The sequence below is a fragment of the Myotis brandtii genome, unplaced genomic scaffold, assembly GCF_000412655.1.
Source record: "Myotis brandtii unplaced genomic scaffold, ASM41265v1 scaffold544, whole genome shotgun sequence".
In the NCBI taxonomy this organism is placed as follows: domain Eukaryota; kingdom Metazoa; phylum Chordata; class Mammalia; order Chiroptera; family Vespertilionidae; genus Myotis; species Myotis brandtii.
In genome coordinates this window covers 270351-288330 of record NW_005370008.1, presented here as the reverse complement: position 1 = coordinate 288330, position 17980 = coordinate 270351, and the positions used below count along the sequence as shown (strand labels likewise).

General features: G+C 42.6%; 1 protein-coding gene across 3 annotated transcripts in view; it reads right to left on the bottom strand.

Moving 5' to 3' along the window:
* Positions 1-17980, bottom strand: part of ELOVL5 (ELOVL fatty acid elongase 5) — an 83039-nt gene that overhangs the window by 54261 nt on the left and 10798 nt on the right. Inside the window, exon 1 of one of the 3 annotated variants that reach the window (XM_014549289.1) lies at positions 5670-5692. The exons of 1 other annotated variant lie outside the window; for it this stretch is intronic. The gene's annotated coding sequence lies outside the window, so the exon portion shown is untranslated. Of the gene's footprint in view, positions 1-1628; positions 1652-5669; positions 5693-17980 lie in introns of those variants that run through there. One more of the 3 variants, XM_014549293.1, reaches the window with a different exon arrangement.

Genomic DNA, 17980 nt, shown 5'->3' with positions numbered 1-17980 from the left:
AATAAATTCTGTGTATCTTCCACTTTCTAAAGGATTAATTTATGAATATAGGCTGGTATTTGTTAACTGATCACTTATATTAAGAGTATTTCTTTCACTCGGGTTATGAATACAGGTATTCCCCACTTTTAAAAAGTTTGCGTTCTGCCATTTGGCTTTAAAGTAGATCTATTTCACTAGCTGGGGGAAATCTGAGGAGGAGTTACATTTTTATGAAGAAAAGTAAAGTGAAAATAGTGTTCAGGTTTGTTTGGCAGCGAAAGGAACCACACTCAGCATCTCAGCATCAAGGCGCAGCAGCTTTGCTCTGTCTGTGAGCATCTGTGCTGTGTCTCAGTTCACTTTGTGCATCTGTTAGCAAGATGTGTCCTGAGGCATCAGGGAAGCCTAAGAGAGCTCGTAAGGGTGTTATGTTCAGCGTAAAACAGGACATAATTAAGTGTTTCCATGATGGTGAATGGAATAAAGACATTGTGTGTGCATTGAATTTTGGGTCTGGGAACCAATTTTTTTTTTCACATAAATCAGTGATTGCTTCTTTGCTTCACACCATCTCAGCCTACCAAAGGTTTCATAGGAATGCTCCACTTTCGGATATCAAGGGAAACCTGCAAATGGAATGGCCTGCATTCCACAAAAATCCCCCCTAACCAAAGAACTAAGTTTAGATACCAATTTTTAAATACTTAACAGAAGCATTACATTTTACATAAATAATAATGGTCCTTGAGAGCAAGTATGGATTTCCAAATGCACAGTTCAAGCATTTGCTAAGTACCTATTTTGTCTAGGGTCATGGGCTGTTTTTAAAACACTGAATTGACAAACCCAACCACAAACAAGCCCTGTAAAAGTAAATTCAATTCTATTAAAAGAGGCTCAGAAAACCAACCTTAAAAATACACAAATGTTTTATGAATTTTAGAACTTTAAGTAAGAAGACTCTTTCAGTTGGTTTTTTTTTAACTGTGTACATAATATTTTGCAGAAGATAGGTCAGTTTTGCTAGTCAGTAGCCGAGTCAGCCAAATTTGGTTCATGTCATTAGTATAATTGTCAATAAAGCATCATAAAGCAGCTTGATTTTTCCAATCCCACGTGGAGGCACTGAGTGAGCCACTAGAAAAATATTTGACTTGTTCACAGAGCAATTTTATATGTATTTCACAGGTCACACAAATGAGAAATCCCAGAGTCCCCTTGCCTGTACTTTCCAGCTCAGTGACGTAGGACTCAGCAGCTTCACTTTAGAATCAACCAACTCCCACTTGGGTCATAAAACTCTTCATGATGACAAGTGGCCCACTGTCCGTGAATTAAGTCACACAGAAAGGAACCAGTAGCACAAGGTTGGGCCGCACTGGGATAAGCTACCCAAGGTCATAGGATAAAATGGCATTAATTCTGGCCTAACTGTTCCAGCATCAAACAAATCTCCCATCATTACACATCAGAATGCCTCACTAATGAGTTAAGAGGATTTCATTATGAAACCACGGTATTCATCCTTTACAGAGTCCCCAGCTTCAAGATAACCTCATTCAAAATAGGAAACACAACAATGATAATCATAATAACAACTAACACTGAACACTTAGTATGTGCTAAGCATCACATTATGTACTCACATACACTATTTATTCTTCTTGGAAACCCTGTAAAGGGTTATTTTTTCCACTTCATGGAGGAAATAAAGGCTCACATATTAGAAGTTACTGCAGACAATCACTCAGCCTGTACTCGGGGATTCAAACCCTGGCTGTCTGGCCCCAAAGCCCAGGCTCTTAATTGCCTCTTGTAGTGAAATTACACTAAGTTTAACTTTGCTAGGAAGATAAAAAAGTGAATCAAACTAGCAACCTACAAATACCTGTAATACACTTCTGGGTCCTAAGTAATAATCTCAGGTTTCCTGAGGAACAAGTTATGCCCCAGGCAACCTAACACCAAGACAACGCGCGTACAACATAGAGTGTCAGTGAGTCAATGGTTACCAGTGGTTACAGTGCCTATGTGACACACACGTGATTTGGTTTTTCTTCCCCTTTCAAATGAATCATTACATAGACTTTGGTGTCCTGTAGACAGCATAAATGAGGCCATATTAATTCTCAGGTAGCAGGCCTGCTAAGAAATTGACATAAAAGCAAATAACAGTGATAAAGCGATTTCAGTGAGGCTGTGACTGAAAAAAACCTCAGTGGGAAACTTCCAGTTTGCGTGTCCTGGAGGATAACATGATATGGGATGAGAACTATGTCTACTGTGTCCAGCACCGGTCAGTTTCCAGAGCCAGGATAGAGTAATGAGTTTGCCCATACCCCCTGAAACCATGGATATGCAGCATATAATAAAATCAGTTACAGGTCTGTCTGTCTCTCTCAATATTAACGATATAATTTTATATGCAGCATATAATAAAATCAGTTACAGGTCTGTCTGTCTGTCTCTCTCAATATTAACTATATAATTTTATAGAATTAAAAATACACAATTTAAAAAAACATGGATAGGTAGAGTTAATATATAATGGACCTCTGGTAATGAGGTGGGATAACTATCTAGTCTAGATCAAAACAAAAAGATGAGGAATGAGCTATCATAAAAAATAAGAATTTCTCCATCTCCCAAGAGGATCACAATGGAGAAGTATTCGCTTGAGGTGGAACTTAAGGCAGAACTTTCAGAAATAGGCAAAGGCTAGAAAAGGCCTGTGGCTCGCTGCCTAAATAAGTCCCACTCCTGTTCAATAACTGGAAGATCAGATTAACCTGAGGCCAAGGACCTTTTTGGACACTGATAACCCTATTCCACGTAGACTGAAAAGGGTAGAAAAGCACTGTGTTAAGGGTCAGCGAGTCTCCTGACTTTGCCCCACCCTCCAGGCCTACTTTCTAATGCAGTGGTTCTCAACCTTCCTAATGCCTCGACCCTTTAATACAGTTCCTCATGTTGTGGTGACCCTCAACCACAAAATTATTTTCGTTGCTACTTCATAACTGTAATTTTGCTACTGTTATGAATCGTAATGTAAATATCTGATATGCAGGATGTATTTTCATTGTTACAAATTGAACATAATTAAAGCATAGTGATTAATCACAAAAACAATATGTAATTATATATGTGTTTTCCGATGGTCTTAGGCAACCCCTGTGAAAGGGTCGTTCGACCCCCAAAGGGGTCGCGACCCACAGGTTGAGAACTGCTGTTCTAATGTGAAAATCCTACCCTATGGTTAGGTTCTTTCAGGTAGGTCAACTCACAACTTATCTTCCAAAATGCCATTTGTTCCACACTCTGTTCCAACTTCTCATGTTTAGATGTCCTATCCAAGGGCAATTTATGGATAGATATGGCATAGTGAACCATTTGGATATTATTCTTCAATCTAAAACACAAATTGTAGGTTATGATACCCATTCCTATATCACAAGTCCAATTATGAGACATATCCAAATGCTGTTTATGTTGTCAATATCTTATCTATCATTTATGGGAAATTATGAAGATTATGAGCCATCTGTAGATATTTTGGCATGCCAAACACTTACAAGCACTCTTCGGATCGAGTGGACCGGACCTGAGAGAGTCTGTAATTGTCTAATGTAATTGGAATCACATATACATAGTGTGGACAAAAAAGGAGTTCTATGGAAGGGAACCTCACAAGGTGACCTAATACATTTCTAACTGGGCAGGCCATGGTGAGTAGTCATGCCCCAGGCATGACTTCCTTAGTAACAGGTTTCTTTGCCTTAAGCAAACCCTGTCCATTGTTCCTGTGCATCTATGGTTGATGCGACTTTGAAATAACCACCCTCAAGAGCAAATAAAACTCTCATAAAAATTCTTTACAGGTTTGGACGTTATTTCTGTTGACAACAGAGTTACCAATACCATAATAGCACCCAGTAAAAGTGAGGGAGAGCCAAAAGGGCGAGGGCTGTGGAGGGAGGGAGAGATGTGGAGCTGGGACATCCAGAGGCTACTCCAGAGAAGTGGGGCTTGAACTGACACTAAAAGTCTAGTGGAAAGGGGGAGGCCAAGGAATGCAGGAAGGTATCCCAATTCCTCGGAGTGGAGGTGGGAGTGGGCTGCCGTGCTCTGTGAAGAACTGAGATCCTGGGCGGGTGGGCCTGTGAAATGTTTCAAATTCTCGCTTAACTTTATCAAGAAACCATATAATCGATTGGCACATGATTACCACTCCACTTTCACTAGAAAACCAAGTCAGCAATGATTTGAAGCACAATAAAATACGCAAAAGCTCTGCAAATATTTGCTAAATGAATTGCTTCTGAGCAGTGACCAGGGAAGACTTTGCACCAGTGACATGTGGCCAGGTTATTAAGGATTTTGCAAGGCAGAATGTTGATGAGTATTTCAAGCTGAAGGCACAGCATGAAAAAAGGCTTGAAGGCATGAAAGGATACAGCAGGGAATCAGAGCAATGCAGTCATCTCTTAGTCTGCTGATGCTATCTCCCGAGCACCTTATAAATATCCACTTCTTCCTACCATCCCAGACCAGGGCACCATTTCTTTCACATGGACTCCCAGCTGGCTTTCCAGCAGCCACTCTTGTCCCCTCCTAGGTATCTCTATACTGCACCAGAGTGATCTTTCTATACCAGCGGTTCTCAACCTGGGGTCCCGACCCCTTTGGCGGTCGAACGACCCTTTCACAGGGGTCGCCTAAGAGCATCCTGCATATCAGATATTTTAAATTACGATTCATAACAGTAGCAACATTACAGTTATGAAGTAGCAACGAAAATAATTTTATGGTTGGGTCACAACATGAGGAACTGTATTTAAAGGGCCAGAAGGTTGAGAACCACTGTTCTATACTCACCAGAGTGATCGAGCCACTTCTGCCTGAAGTCTTTCAACTGTGTCCCCTTACTCTTTGGATACAACCTAAAATCCCTTACTTGGCCTAGAGCCCCTTTCGTACACTGACTCGCACTTGCTTCCAGCCCAACTTCTGCACTCCGCTCCTGCTCACTGTCCCCAACCACACCTGCTTCCTCCCACCTTCTCCACTGCACCCAATACTGGGGCAGATCCAAGCAGGGAAAGCTCCCTTACTCACCTGCCCCACTTCCCACTTAACCTCATATTTATGTTGTAAACCTCTGCTGAAAGGTTACTTACTCCAGAGAAATTTTCCCTGACTTCTCCCCCAAAGCCCCAGGCTAGCTTAGGTCTCTCTGTTTACACTCTAATCACACCCCAAATACACAATACCATGTGGTGAGTGTCTAAGCTCTTGAGGATGAAGGGCTGTGGCTGCCCGGTTTGTCATGCAGCACCCACTCAGCCCTTGGCACACAACGGGTACCCATTACATATCTGAGGAATGAGTGGAGAATGGATCGGGCACAAAATGGGGAAGACCTTGAAAGCCAGTCAAGTCCTTTGACCTTTACTCTGTAGGCAGTCGGGAGAAGACAGCTCTGGCATTGGCCTTGCTGTGGACACTGCTGGCCTCCATCACTGCTTTTGGCATTAACCAGAATGGCTGACTCAGCTTTCATCAAAGGAGGCCAAAGGGAACGCACGGTCTGCTTCCCATCACCCCACTGCCAACTGAGTAAGAAGCCCTCCGAGTAGCAGCACAGCATCATCCGCCCAGCAGCGTGAGATTACAGTCTCCCAACTCACTTGCCTCCTTGGAAGCCTGGTCTGTCCATCTGCAGTGGGCAGCTATGGGTGACCCTGATCTACAAACAGAACCGATGGGCTCATGTGGGCTTCCGGTGGGCTCATGTTTCCACAGGCATACTCTAACGTGAGAACCCCAATTTGCCCCATGTTGAAATAGGACATTCCTCCACCTCTCAATACAAGTTCCTCCCCTCCCACTCACTCCTCCTCCCCAAGCCCCTCCTGGCAGTCAATTTGCTCTTGGAGATACCAGCACCAGATCCAGACCTTTACTGCCCTACTCTCCCGGCTCTGGCTCCTGGGGATGTTCCCCTGCTCAGACTAGACCTCCTGCTCAACCATGTCACAAACACTCCACCTCTGTGGAGTCTTAGTCTACGGTAAATCCAGCTGGATGAAGTTTTGCTGAGATTCAGGCTGCCAATATGAATGCCTTAAAACTCCCTCTCCTTAAAATGTCATGTCACTTTTTATATGCTCCTTTTATATGCTACAACTCAGTGAACCTTGAAAACATTGCACTAAGTGGAAGAAACCAAATACAAAAGTTACATACTGTATACTTCTATTGACATGAAACATGCAGAATAGGCAAATACACAGACAGAAAGATTAGTGGTTGCCTGGAGGCTTGCAGGGGAGAGGAGAACAGAGAGTAACTGGGAATGGGCACAGTGTGATGAAAATGTTTTGGCATTAGAAGCAATAGAAGCACAACATTGTGGATGAACTAAGTGTCACTGAATTGACCACTCTGAAATACATTTTATATCATGTGACTTTCACTTCAAAACAATTCAAACACTTTTTAAAAAGTCAACCCTTCCCTCCCAGTTCAGAGAGTAGCTTTCCATCCTCCCACTCTGAAACGTTTCCCCATTTATCTCCAATCCCCTCTCTAGCCCTCCAGCTGTGTAAGGCCAACGAAATCATTTGGTCTGGCCCTGCCAAGGCATTAGAAGTGAATAAATTAGATGTTTGACCAAATATAGCAGGCTAACTTTTAAGTTGATAATTTTGTATGGCCTGTGAATGATGTTATAAATATCCAAATGGCCCTTGGAAGAAAAAACGTTCCCCACCCCTGCTAGGATGTTTTTTTTCTGCTGACAAATCTGTTCAAATCTCCCCAGCCTAAAATATCTTCCCTTAATCCTGTTTTCCCCTCAAATCTCATCCAGAACTGTCTCAAGAGCTATGTCATAAAAAGCAGCCAATATCAACAGCCTCCACATTTCCAGCTCCAATATTCCTTTCTAGTTCCATTTCTGGCGATAAGCTGAAATCTAGAGATAGTGAAACCTACTTGCTACACTTCTAAAATTGATAGACTCTTGTAAAAATGAATGGATGAACCTGCATGAAATTCAGGCCAAGAATGAGACAGGCATGAGTCTTTTAGATGCTGCCAGAAACCCTTAGGGCTGCAGTATCCAATAACTGGGACAGGAGCCACATGAGGCTAATTGAAATGTAAATTAATTAAAATTAAACTAAAGCTCAGTTCCTCAGTTGCACAAACCACATTTCAAGTGCTCAGTAACTACCTATGGCCAGTGACTATTATATTTGACAGGGCAAAATATGTCCTATAGAAAAATCTCAGTATCTAGAAACACAGTAGCTCAGTGCATATCAGAACCTGAGATCCTAAACATCTTGACAGAATTCCCTAGAGTGAACCAAAGGGGAGTATTTACTAATCCCTAAAGCACAGCTCTATATGATCAGACATTATACAAAAAATGCCAGAGGAACCTTTTTGTAACATATCTATATATATATAAAAGCCTAAGCAACCGACCGATGAACAACCGGTTTGGCTGACTCAGCTTTCATCAAAGGAGGCCAAAGGGAACGCACGGTCTGCTTCCCACCACCCCACTGCCAACGGAGTAAGAAGCCCTCCGAGTAGCAGCACAGCATCATCCGCCCAGCAGCGTGAGATTACAGTCTCCCAACTCACTTGCCTCCTTGGAAGCCTGGTCTGTCCATCTGCAGTGGGCAGCTATGGGTGACCCTGATCTACAAACAGAACCGATGGGCTCATGTGGGCTTCCGGTGGGCTCATGTTTCCACAGGCATACTCTAACGTGAGAACCCCAATTTGCCCCATGTTGAAATAGGACATTCCTCCACCTCTCAATACAAGTTCCTCCCCTCCCACTCACTCCTCCTCCCCAAGTCCCTACTGGCAGTCAATTTGCTCTTGGAGATACCAGCACCAGATCCAGACCTTTACTGCCCTACTCTCCCGGCTCTGGCTCCTGGGGATGTTCCCCTGCTCAGACTAGACCTCCTGCTCAACCATGTCACAAACACTCCACCTCTGTGGAGTCTTAGTCTACGGTAAATCCAGCTGGATGAAGTTTTGCTGAGATTCAGGCTGCCAATATGAATGCCTTAAAACTCCCTCTCCTTAAAATGTCACGTCACTTTTTATATGCTCCTTTTATATGCTACAACTCAGTGAACCTTGAAAACATTGCACTAAGTGGAAGAAACCAAATACAAAAGTTACATACTGTATACTTCTATTGACATGAAACATGCAGAATAGGCAAATACACAGACAGAAAGATTAGTGGTTGCCTGGAGGCTTGCAGGGGAGAGGAGAACAGAGAGTAACTGGGAATGGGCACAGTGTGATGAAAATGTTTTGGCATTAGAAGCAATAGAAGCACAACATTGTGGATGAACTAAGTGTCACTGAATTGACCACTCTGAAATACATTTTATATCATGTGACTTTCACTTCAAAACAATTCAAACACTTTTTAAAAAGTCAACCCTTCCCTCCCAGTTCAGAGAGTAGCTTTCCATCCTCCCACTCTGAAACGTTTCCCCATTTATCTCCAATCCCCTCTCTAGCCCTCCAGCTGTGTAAGGCCAACGAAATCATTTGGTCTGGCCCTGCCAAGGCATTAGAAGTGAATAAATTAGATGTTTGACCAAATATAGCAGGCTAACTTTTAAGTTGATAATTTTGTATGGCCTGTGAATGATGTTATAAATATCCAAATGGCCCTTGGAAGAAAAAACGTTCCCCACCCCTGCTAGGATGTTTTTTTTCTGCTGACAAATCTGTTCAAATCTCCCCAGCCTAAAATATCTTCCCTTAATCCTGTTTTCCCCTCAAATCTCATCCAGAACTGTCTCAAGAGCTATGTCATAAAAAGCAGCCAATATCAACAGCCTCCACATTTCCAGCTCCAATATTCCTTTCTAGTTCCATTTCTGGCGATAAGCTGAAATCTAGAGATAGTGAAACCTACTTGCTACACTTCTAAAATTGATAGACTCTTGTAAAAATGAATGGATGAACCTGCATGAAATTCAGGCCAAGAATGAGACGGGCATGAGTCTTTTAGATGCTGCCAGAAACCCTTAGGGCTGCAGTATCCAATAACTGGGACAGGAGCCACATGAGGCTAATTGAAATGTAAATTAATTAAAATTAAACTAAAGCTCAGTTCCTCAGTTGCACAAACCACATTTCAAGTGCTCAGTAACTACCTATGGCCAGTGACTATTATATTTGACAGGGCAAAATATGTCCTATAGAAAAATCTCAGTATCTAGAAACACAGTAGCTCAGTGCGTATTAGAACCTGAGATCCTAAACATCTTGACAGAATTCCCTAGAGTGAACCAAAGGGGAGTATTTACTAATCCCTAAAGCACAGCTCTATATGATCAGACATTATACAAAAAATGCCAGAGGAACCTTTTTGTAACATATCTATATATATATAAAAGCCTAAGCAACCGACCGATGAACAACCGGTTGACCGATCACTATGACGCATACTGACCACCAGAGGGCAGACGCTCAACGCAGGAGCTGCCCCCTGCTGGTTAGTGCACTCCCACAGTCAACCTCCCACGGCCGACTGGCCCCATGGCCCTGATCAGGGCAGCCGGCCAACCTCCCGCAGCCCCAATCAGCCTTGATCGCCGGCCAGGCCGAGGGACCCACCTGTGCACGAATTCGTGCACTGGGCCTCTAGTGAAATGATAAAGGTTAAATAGTTAAATAGAACAAGGCAGAAAGTGGGACAGGATACAGCAAATTTTTATTAAAGCAAAGCACTGCCCAAAATCAACAATTAAAAAAGGTCAAGGAGTATTTACCAAACAGGCATGAACAAAAAAGGAAGCAGCTATTTTTAAAGCTATTCTTAAAAACAGCCAATCTGAAGGCCCAAATAGTAAAATGGATAGCCAGCAAAGAGAATGGGATAAATAAAAAAATAAAATGAACATCTAAAATGCTGTTTATGCTACTCCAAGACCTCAGTCTGGTACTCACTCCTTTCTGGTTTGCATTTTTATTTTATAAACAGACCACTACAGTCCTCCAATAGAACATCCACGCAAGCAACCAGTGTTGTTAGAAGTCATGAATTTACTCTTAAATGTCATCCTACCTATGTAGGGTACCCTGCAGATACACTTACTTGATAAAATGGCAAAACCAGCCACCTGATGAAGTTCAAGTATGAAGGTGGCATTTAGAGATCCTGTGACATAAATCAAAAATTTACTCAGGTAGAAGGAAACAGCAGGCAATAGCTGCTAAAGAAGAAGAAAGATCTTTTCATAGCTAAGAAGAATGGTGATCCTTATTTAAAAATACAATACATAGGATCTGGTTAGAACAGAGGTTCTCAAAGTGTAGCCTTGACAACCGAGGGTCCTTGGACTGTTTTCAGAGGTTCCATAAGATCAACACTATTTTTGTAATACTACTAAGAGATTCCTTTTTCAGTATCATCTCTCTCATCATTGTAAAGTGTTCCCGAGGCTACATGGTGTGTGATCTCAAAAGATTGAATGCAGAAGCAGATAGGAGGATCCAACAGTCTTTCATTAAGCCAGATACATAATAGATTGTCCAAAATGTCAATGTCTGTTTTCACACATTTTTTTGTGTTTTAGAAAATATATTTTCCATAAACATATAGGTTGTGTTATCATATAATGGGCTAGTTATTATTTTTAGATGTATTATTATTTAAATTTTTTATTTTAAAATAATGTAAATATAATATTTAATAGAGTAAAAATACCAACCCACATTAACAAAAGCTGAGGTGCTGAGGTTCTCAATTTTTGGTAAAAAGTTTGAGAGCTGCTGCATTAAAAAAAGATTATGTACAGAATTCTTCCCCTCCATAGGGTTTTACTTCTAAAAATACATTATAAATTTAGCTTCCCAACTTAAAGGCAAATATCCCGAACATATTAGTACTTCAAAAAGAGAGCGTCTTGATACTTAACTTTAGGAGTTAAATTTAACTTGGAGTATAGAATTTAAAAAATAAACACTTAAATCCTTGAAATGTGTTGATATATAGTTATTTTGAAAGCAAGATAACAATAACAAACAAAACTTACAAGAAGTATTTTACTCTATGAAATACTTAAGTTCTTCCAGGTTCCCCCACAAACTCAACTTATATGTAGTATGCTATTACGAGAAACTCAACACCGATGAAACAGGTTGAGCTGTGTTCACATGACTATATGAACATAAAAACTCCGAAAGCTCCTTTAGCCAAAGCATGATACTCCCCTCTTCCCAAATGAGGCTACTCCTCGTGGAAACATTTAATCACCAAAAACTAAAATTTTAAGTCATAAATAATGAGAGACACAAGTTTCCTGTGGCTAACTCACATTAGGTAGAACTTCAGAGAAAATGTATTCCCTCTCATCAAATCTACACAAAAAGCTGAAGTGCTTGCTTACTTATACACAGAGAAAAAGAGAGAACGCTAGCTCAGAATCAAGTCAAAAATGCATATTCCTGATTTTAACTTGCCACAACAAAGCATCTCTTAGAAACCACACTTTCCATTTGCCGTCGATCACCTCAGTTGTCCAATTTTCATCAGGTCCCAGTTTCTTTGACTCATTTTGCTAATTAGCAATGTGTGAAACGTTTCTTAAAAATTCCTAAGGTAGCCTCCTCCGATGCAAAGCCAGCTTCCCCTGCAGGCTGCAGCCCCAGCCACTATCTACACCCAGCATCAGTGGCTGGGGCCTGTGAGTTCACCTCCTTCCTTCCTCTAACTGGGGTGTCTGCTGCGGGTGTGGCACAGGAATACCATCACCAGAAGGAAAGCAGAGAAGAAAAGCAGGTCAGCAAAAGTGACAGCGAAAGAGACAGACAGAAGGAATATGAATACAAGAGAAAAAAAATTACATGACACTCCCTCCTCCTCCCAATAACTAAGTAACATTTCACCTCTCCGAGCATGACTGCCATCGTTTTGAAGCTAATTCCTTTGAAAGAGAGCGGTGTCAGTGAGAACAAATCCTGTGTGAAGCTTAACATGTACTCACTATAAAGCTACGTTACACTGGCCCGTCTGTCAGGGAGCCTCTCGATGCTTTCAAACCAGAGCTCAGAGCACTCACCTTGTGGTCACAGACAGAGCAGGTATCTGCAGGGTTCTCTCTACAAACAGTAGAGCTGAAATATAATAATGGGCACTGACGTACAGGGCTAACACCTCCTCCCTCTCCTTCTAACATGGCTTAATCGTGTGGCACTCAGTTTATGCTTTCTGGATGTTTGGGGGGGCTTTGTCTACAGGATACTGATTGATGTAAATGACAACCCAGAATTCTGCACACATGAATCTTATTTTAATCAAATCAAAGGGAAGGGAGAACAGAAAGTTAGCTGGTCAAGTTAGAATGAATGGGATCTCTTGTTTCAGTCTTATTTCTTTTCCTGGAGAAGGAAATATAAGCAACTCATTGAAACTGAAAGTGAATTTCACGTGTAGTTTATGGAAATCATGACTTTATTAGTATTAATCATACCTCATATCTCTACTGGCTTTAAAATTATTTAAAGCATATTCCGTATAGTCTTCATTAAAAAATCTTTTCAAACCCAGCCAAGTGACTCAGTTGATTGAGCATCTTCCTGTACACCGAAAGGTTGCTGGTTCGATTCTGGTTCAGGGGCAGGGGTTCGATCTCCACTTGGGGCACGAACAGAAGGCATGTTTCTCTCTCGCAGCTCACTAGCTCTCTTTTTCTCTCTCTCTACCTTTCCCTCTCTCCTCCTTTTAAGCATGTCCTCAGGTGAGAATTAAAATAGAAAAAAAAATCTTTTCACTTGTAAGTTTCAATAATGCCATCCAGTAAAAGGGCAGTGACTAAAGAAAGATAAACATCACAGACTGGCAATGTGGTGCCACAGGGAAAAAAAAAATCTCTCAAGTCATTACATTCAACACAGTTGCTCTGAAATGGTTTCCCTCCCATTTCTCAAGAAATAAGGCTAGAATTTCCATCATTACAACCAGGTTTATTATGAAGAACAAAGGAATTCAGAAACCAAGAACTTCCAGGATGTAACCATGACTAAAACAAGTCTATATATAGTTTGATGGCAAGTTGGTATGTTAAAAACAGATGTGGAAGTGTTATAGCAAACAGCATCCATTTCCCTTTTCCCAGCACAAGCCAAGTTTTGTTTAGGGCTCCATCCTCTCTGATTCACTGGGTGAGACCTGACAGTGTCAGGACTGAGAGGGAGGGGCATACGACCCTGAGTGGCCGGCTGGGTGACAGAGAACAATCAGAGGCAGACAGGCTTCTGGGAACAGGACCTGCAACACAAGATAAAATGTGCAAAGGAGGGACGGGGTCACAGAATTATGTTATTTAGTTTATTTAAATATGCTAATTATTTATTCAGTATTATTCATTAAAATAATTTTTAAGGGTATACAGAATTTGCCCTGGTCAGATAGCGCATTTGGTTAGAGTGTTGTCTCAATACACCAAGGTTTCGGGTTTGATCTCTGGTCAAGGCACATACAAGAAACAATCAATGAATGCATAAATAAGTGGAACAACAAAATCAATGTTTCTCTCTCAAAAATCAATCAATAAATGAATTTCTTTTTTTTAAAAGGGTATACAGAATTCAAATGGCAGCAAAGGTAATTTAGGTAAAACACTAGGAAAAACTTCTTAATATTAAGGACTGTGACATCTTGTATTCCTAATAAGGGTTGCTGAGGCTTTTTGCTGGAGAAATTTGAAGAGTATAGCTACTTCATGAGCAATGACACCTGATCCCGTATCTCCAATCCCAATCTCAAAGGCCCGTTTCCATTGATCTCTCTCCACCTACATACATGTAGTCCTCCTGAACTCAAACTCAACAAGTCAAAATCTGAATTCTGCACACTCCCTTCACAACCTTCTCTTCCTTCTGACTCCCTTATTTCTGTGACTAACCCCATAGCCTTCCCAGGAATCCAGTCCTGAAAGCACTCATGCTCCATCTCTCGCTCTGTACTGGACACGAGCCACCGAGGTTTCAGGTCCTGTTGATGGTGCTCCAGTGTCAGTGGCCCCCATTTCTACCTCCACCCAACCCTCTCCAGTCTCATCCTCCTGATCCCGTATCTCCAATCCCAATCTCAAAGGCCCGTTTCCATCTGATCTCTCTCCACCTACATACATGTAGTCCTCCTGAACTCAAACTCAACAAGTCAAAATCTGAATTCTGCACACTGCCTTCACAACCTTCTCTTCCTTCTGACTCCCTTATTTCTGTGACTAGCCCCACAGCCTTCCCAGGAATCCAGTCCTGAAAGCACACATGCTCCATCTCTCGCTCTGTACTGGACACGAGGCCAACGAGGTTTCAGGTCCTGTTGATGGTGCTCCAGTGTCAGTGGCCCCCATTTCTACCTCCACCCAACCCTCTCCAGTCTCATCCTCATCACCTCTTTCCCAGAATTGTCTTCTAGGGACTTCTTGGTCTCCAGAACTTCCTCCTATCCAATCCAACTCATAAATGATCTGTCATATTGATGTCTCAAAGCACAGCTCTCATTCACTCTGCAAACAAATACTGACCACTGCATTAGTTCTCTAAGGCTGCTCTAACAAATTACCACAAACCAGTGGCTGAAAACAACACCTTTACCTTACTTTCAGATCAGAATTCCCAAACGAGTGTCGCTGGACTAAACTCGAGATGCCAGCAGGGCTGCGCTCCTATTTGCAGGCTCTCCAGGAAAATCCTCTTCCTTGCCTCTTCTGGAGGCTGCCTGCTTTTCTTGGTTTATGGCCCCTCTGTCCATCTTCAAAGTCAGCAACACTGGGCCACGTCTCTTCATGCTGCCTTCTTTCTTGTCTCTTCTGCCTCCCTCTTCCACATTTCAGGACCCTGGTGATCACACTGAGCCTACCTGGATAATCCAAGATGCTCTCCCTTCAGTAGCATATCTTCCTTGACACACCCTAGTGCTTACTGTACTCCAACTGCAGAACTCAGGAGCACCAAACCACCTGGGCTTCTCCTCCACATCCATTCTCACATAACCTGCTCTATCTAGCCGGCCCCTCCACTCTCCTGTCCAAATTATACATACTTATCTTTTAAGGCCCAGAGCCAACGCCACCCACCCTCAGTATCTTCTGCCTTCTCTGAATGCCCACAATGCCCTGTTCCCCCAAACTGGCACATTTAACAGTAACAAGGAAAGACTTTAGGCAGAAAAACGGTTTCTGGTGCTGCTCTATAGCCATCTGTGTGAGCCTGGGCAAGCCACTTCACATCTCAGCCTTGGTCTCATCATCTGTTGAGTGAAAAGGCTGACCAATTGCTAAAATCTTCCCCCAGGTCTTAAACTCTCTGAAATTGAGATGACTTTTAATCACTTCCTTTGATCCCGAAAGCAACTACGCAGCCAAGGCCACTTTCACGTCAACTAATAAATGCTCTCCCTTCCTAACGGATCTTCCCTGCCTCCAGTCTTGTCTTGCTCCCCACCCCCTAAAAAGCATCTTTCTAGGTTACTCCCCTCCTCAAAACCAGTTAAAGGCTCTTAGGAAAATGTCCAAAGTCCTCAATGTGACCCCTAGAACCCACAGGATCAGGGTCTGTTTCCTCCTTTGGTTTTCCTCATTGACTTTCTTCTGGTTCTCTCATACTCCTTCCACCCTCCAGCTACCTGCCCCCTGCACCTCAGAGCCTTTCCTTGAACTCTCCTCTTTCCACCAGATTCCTGCTTATTCTCCAGGCAACCTTTCCTGACCTCCCAATCTGATTTAGGCGTGCTCCCTGTGCTTCCTTGGCAACTGGGCTTTTGCAGCTCTGTCCTCCAACTTCCACGTGGGTGGTGGGTGGTGAGTGGTGGGTGGGACTGTTAGCAACAACTGGTGGCTGATGCCCAAATTCTGTAACAGGACTTTTCAGTTGCCCACAACCACCCAGAATCAAGATGAGATTTTCCAGCCTTTTTTTGCAGCTCCGTTTAAGCCCTGGCCAAGGAGACATACAGAATTGTATGGGGGCAGTTTCTGGGAACTTCCCCTAAGAGAAAACATGAATCAATTCTCTGCCCTTTGTACTTTCTTTGCCTCTTCCTCTCACCTGCCGCCTGGAGGATGGCACTGCACTCTAAACCTGTCAGACATTGAGCTAGAAGGAGCCTAAGGTTGGTCATGCCAGCTCTGGACCTTCCACCATCCCCACCCCAGCCTTTTATAGGAGATAGAAACTTCAACCTTGTTTTAAGATCCCATTATTGGAGCCACTATTACTTTGAGATCTCCATCACTTGCAGCCAAACCTAAGTACAACACACATGATCATATCCACAGTACCAATAATTACCTGTTGGCTCAAGTACATATCTCACCTCTTCAACTGGATTACAATCTCTTTGCCAATAGTTGTAATGTCCCTGCAAGATCCGTGCTCCTTAGCAGAAAGCGCACACAGAAACCCTTAACAGTGAGTCTGAATGATCAATGAATTAGTGACCACGTGTCTAATGAAGCAGGTAGACTCTGTCCAACCTACATGGTCTGTTTCCAACTGGGCTTAATGTTGTGGCCAACCAAAATATCATGGAAAAGTTCACGCTTTCCTTGCTTGGGCACAGTGCTACCAGTGTGGTGTACTCCTGGCATAATGTACCTGAATGCTCTACAAGGAAATATGCAAATAAGAGCCTTTAAAATAAAAGCATGAGTCACCTCTGCTCCTGGGCATGTGGGGTGTCTAGCAATGTGTATAGCCTGAAGGCTGTTGCTGCTCTACTCTGGAGGGGAGAATGGCAACACTGGGCAGGGAAGCTGGCCCTACAGAGTCCCGGGCTCAAGTGGACTCCCCATTCATGAAATATTATATAGTCTCGGGCTATCAAGGTACACTCACCTTCACAGAGCCATTAGCACAGATTACTAAATGGAATACATTTGAATGGTACATATTTAGAGAGATATACATGCAAATAATTGCTAGATATCTACTATATACTAAATGGTATATAGGTACAAAGAATGCAGAGATTAATGTGCCAGACACCAAGCAAAGAGAAAAGTACTAGTCATTCTCACTTTAAGAAGGATGAAACTGAGGCACAAGAAGGTTAGGTATTGAACCAGGCTACATAAGTAGGAAGGGGAAGAACATTTAATTCAGTCAGAAGGATCAAAGGTCCTAGGGTATGAGTGTTCGACCTATGAAGAACAGGACTTTTCCCATTAAGTTTGCTTTGCTTTTGTGTTTTTGTTTTTGGTGGAAGCAACTGATTAGGAAGCATCCAAATATGTGTGGAATAGAGATGGGAGCAGACAAGGTACATTTGGGGAAATAAAGTCTGTGGTGTGCTCAGAGTTAAAAGTACAGGCGGGAAAGTGGCAAGAAATGAAGCTGGATCAAGGATGGCCCCAAAGTTTACAGGGTGGAGTGAAATGATCCTATTAACATGTCAGAAGACCACTGTGAGGACAGATTAGGGACCAGAACACAGGGTAACAGAAGGGTGCCAGGGAGAAACTGCTATCGTCAAGGGACTGATTTGCCTCTAGGGGCAGACAGAGGAAGGGGAAGGGGGTGGTGACAGAGAGGGACAGAGAAGCCTGAATGGACAAAAGTGGTGAGTACAGATGGAGGGAGTAGGAGAAGGATGTGGTTGATGGGAGTACTGCTGCTGGCTTGATGGCTTGGGAAAACTGGTGGATGGTGGTGCTCCTGACCATGTTGGCCAACAGGAGAGAGAGATTTGCAGGGCATCCAGGTGAACCTCACTGATGAAAGTTATGAGACTGGAGTTTAAAGGAAAGAAGTGTTAGAAATAAATATCTGAGATGGATAATGGGTGGGTGGATACTTGAATTCAACTAGGTCACCCATTGAAATCTGTCTTCCACATAAACAAATGGAAGAATATACCATGTTCATGGATTGGAAGAATCAACATCATTAAAATGTCAATACTACCCAAAGCAATCTATAGGTTCAATGCAATCCT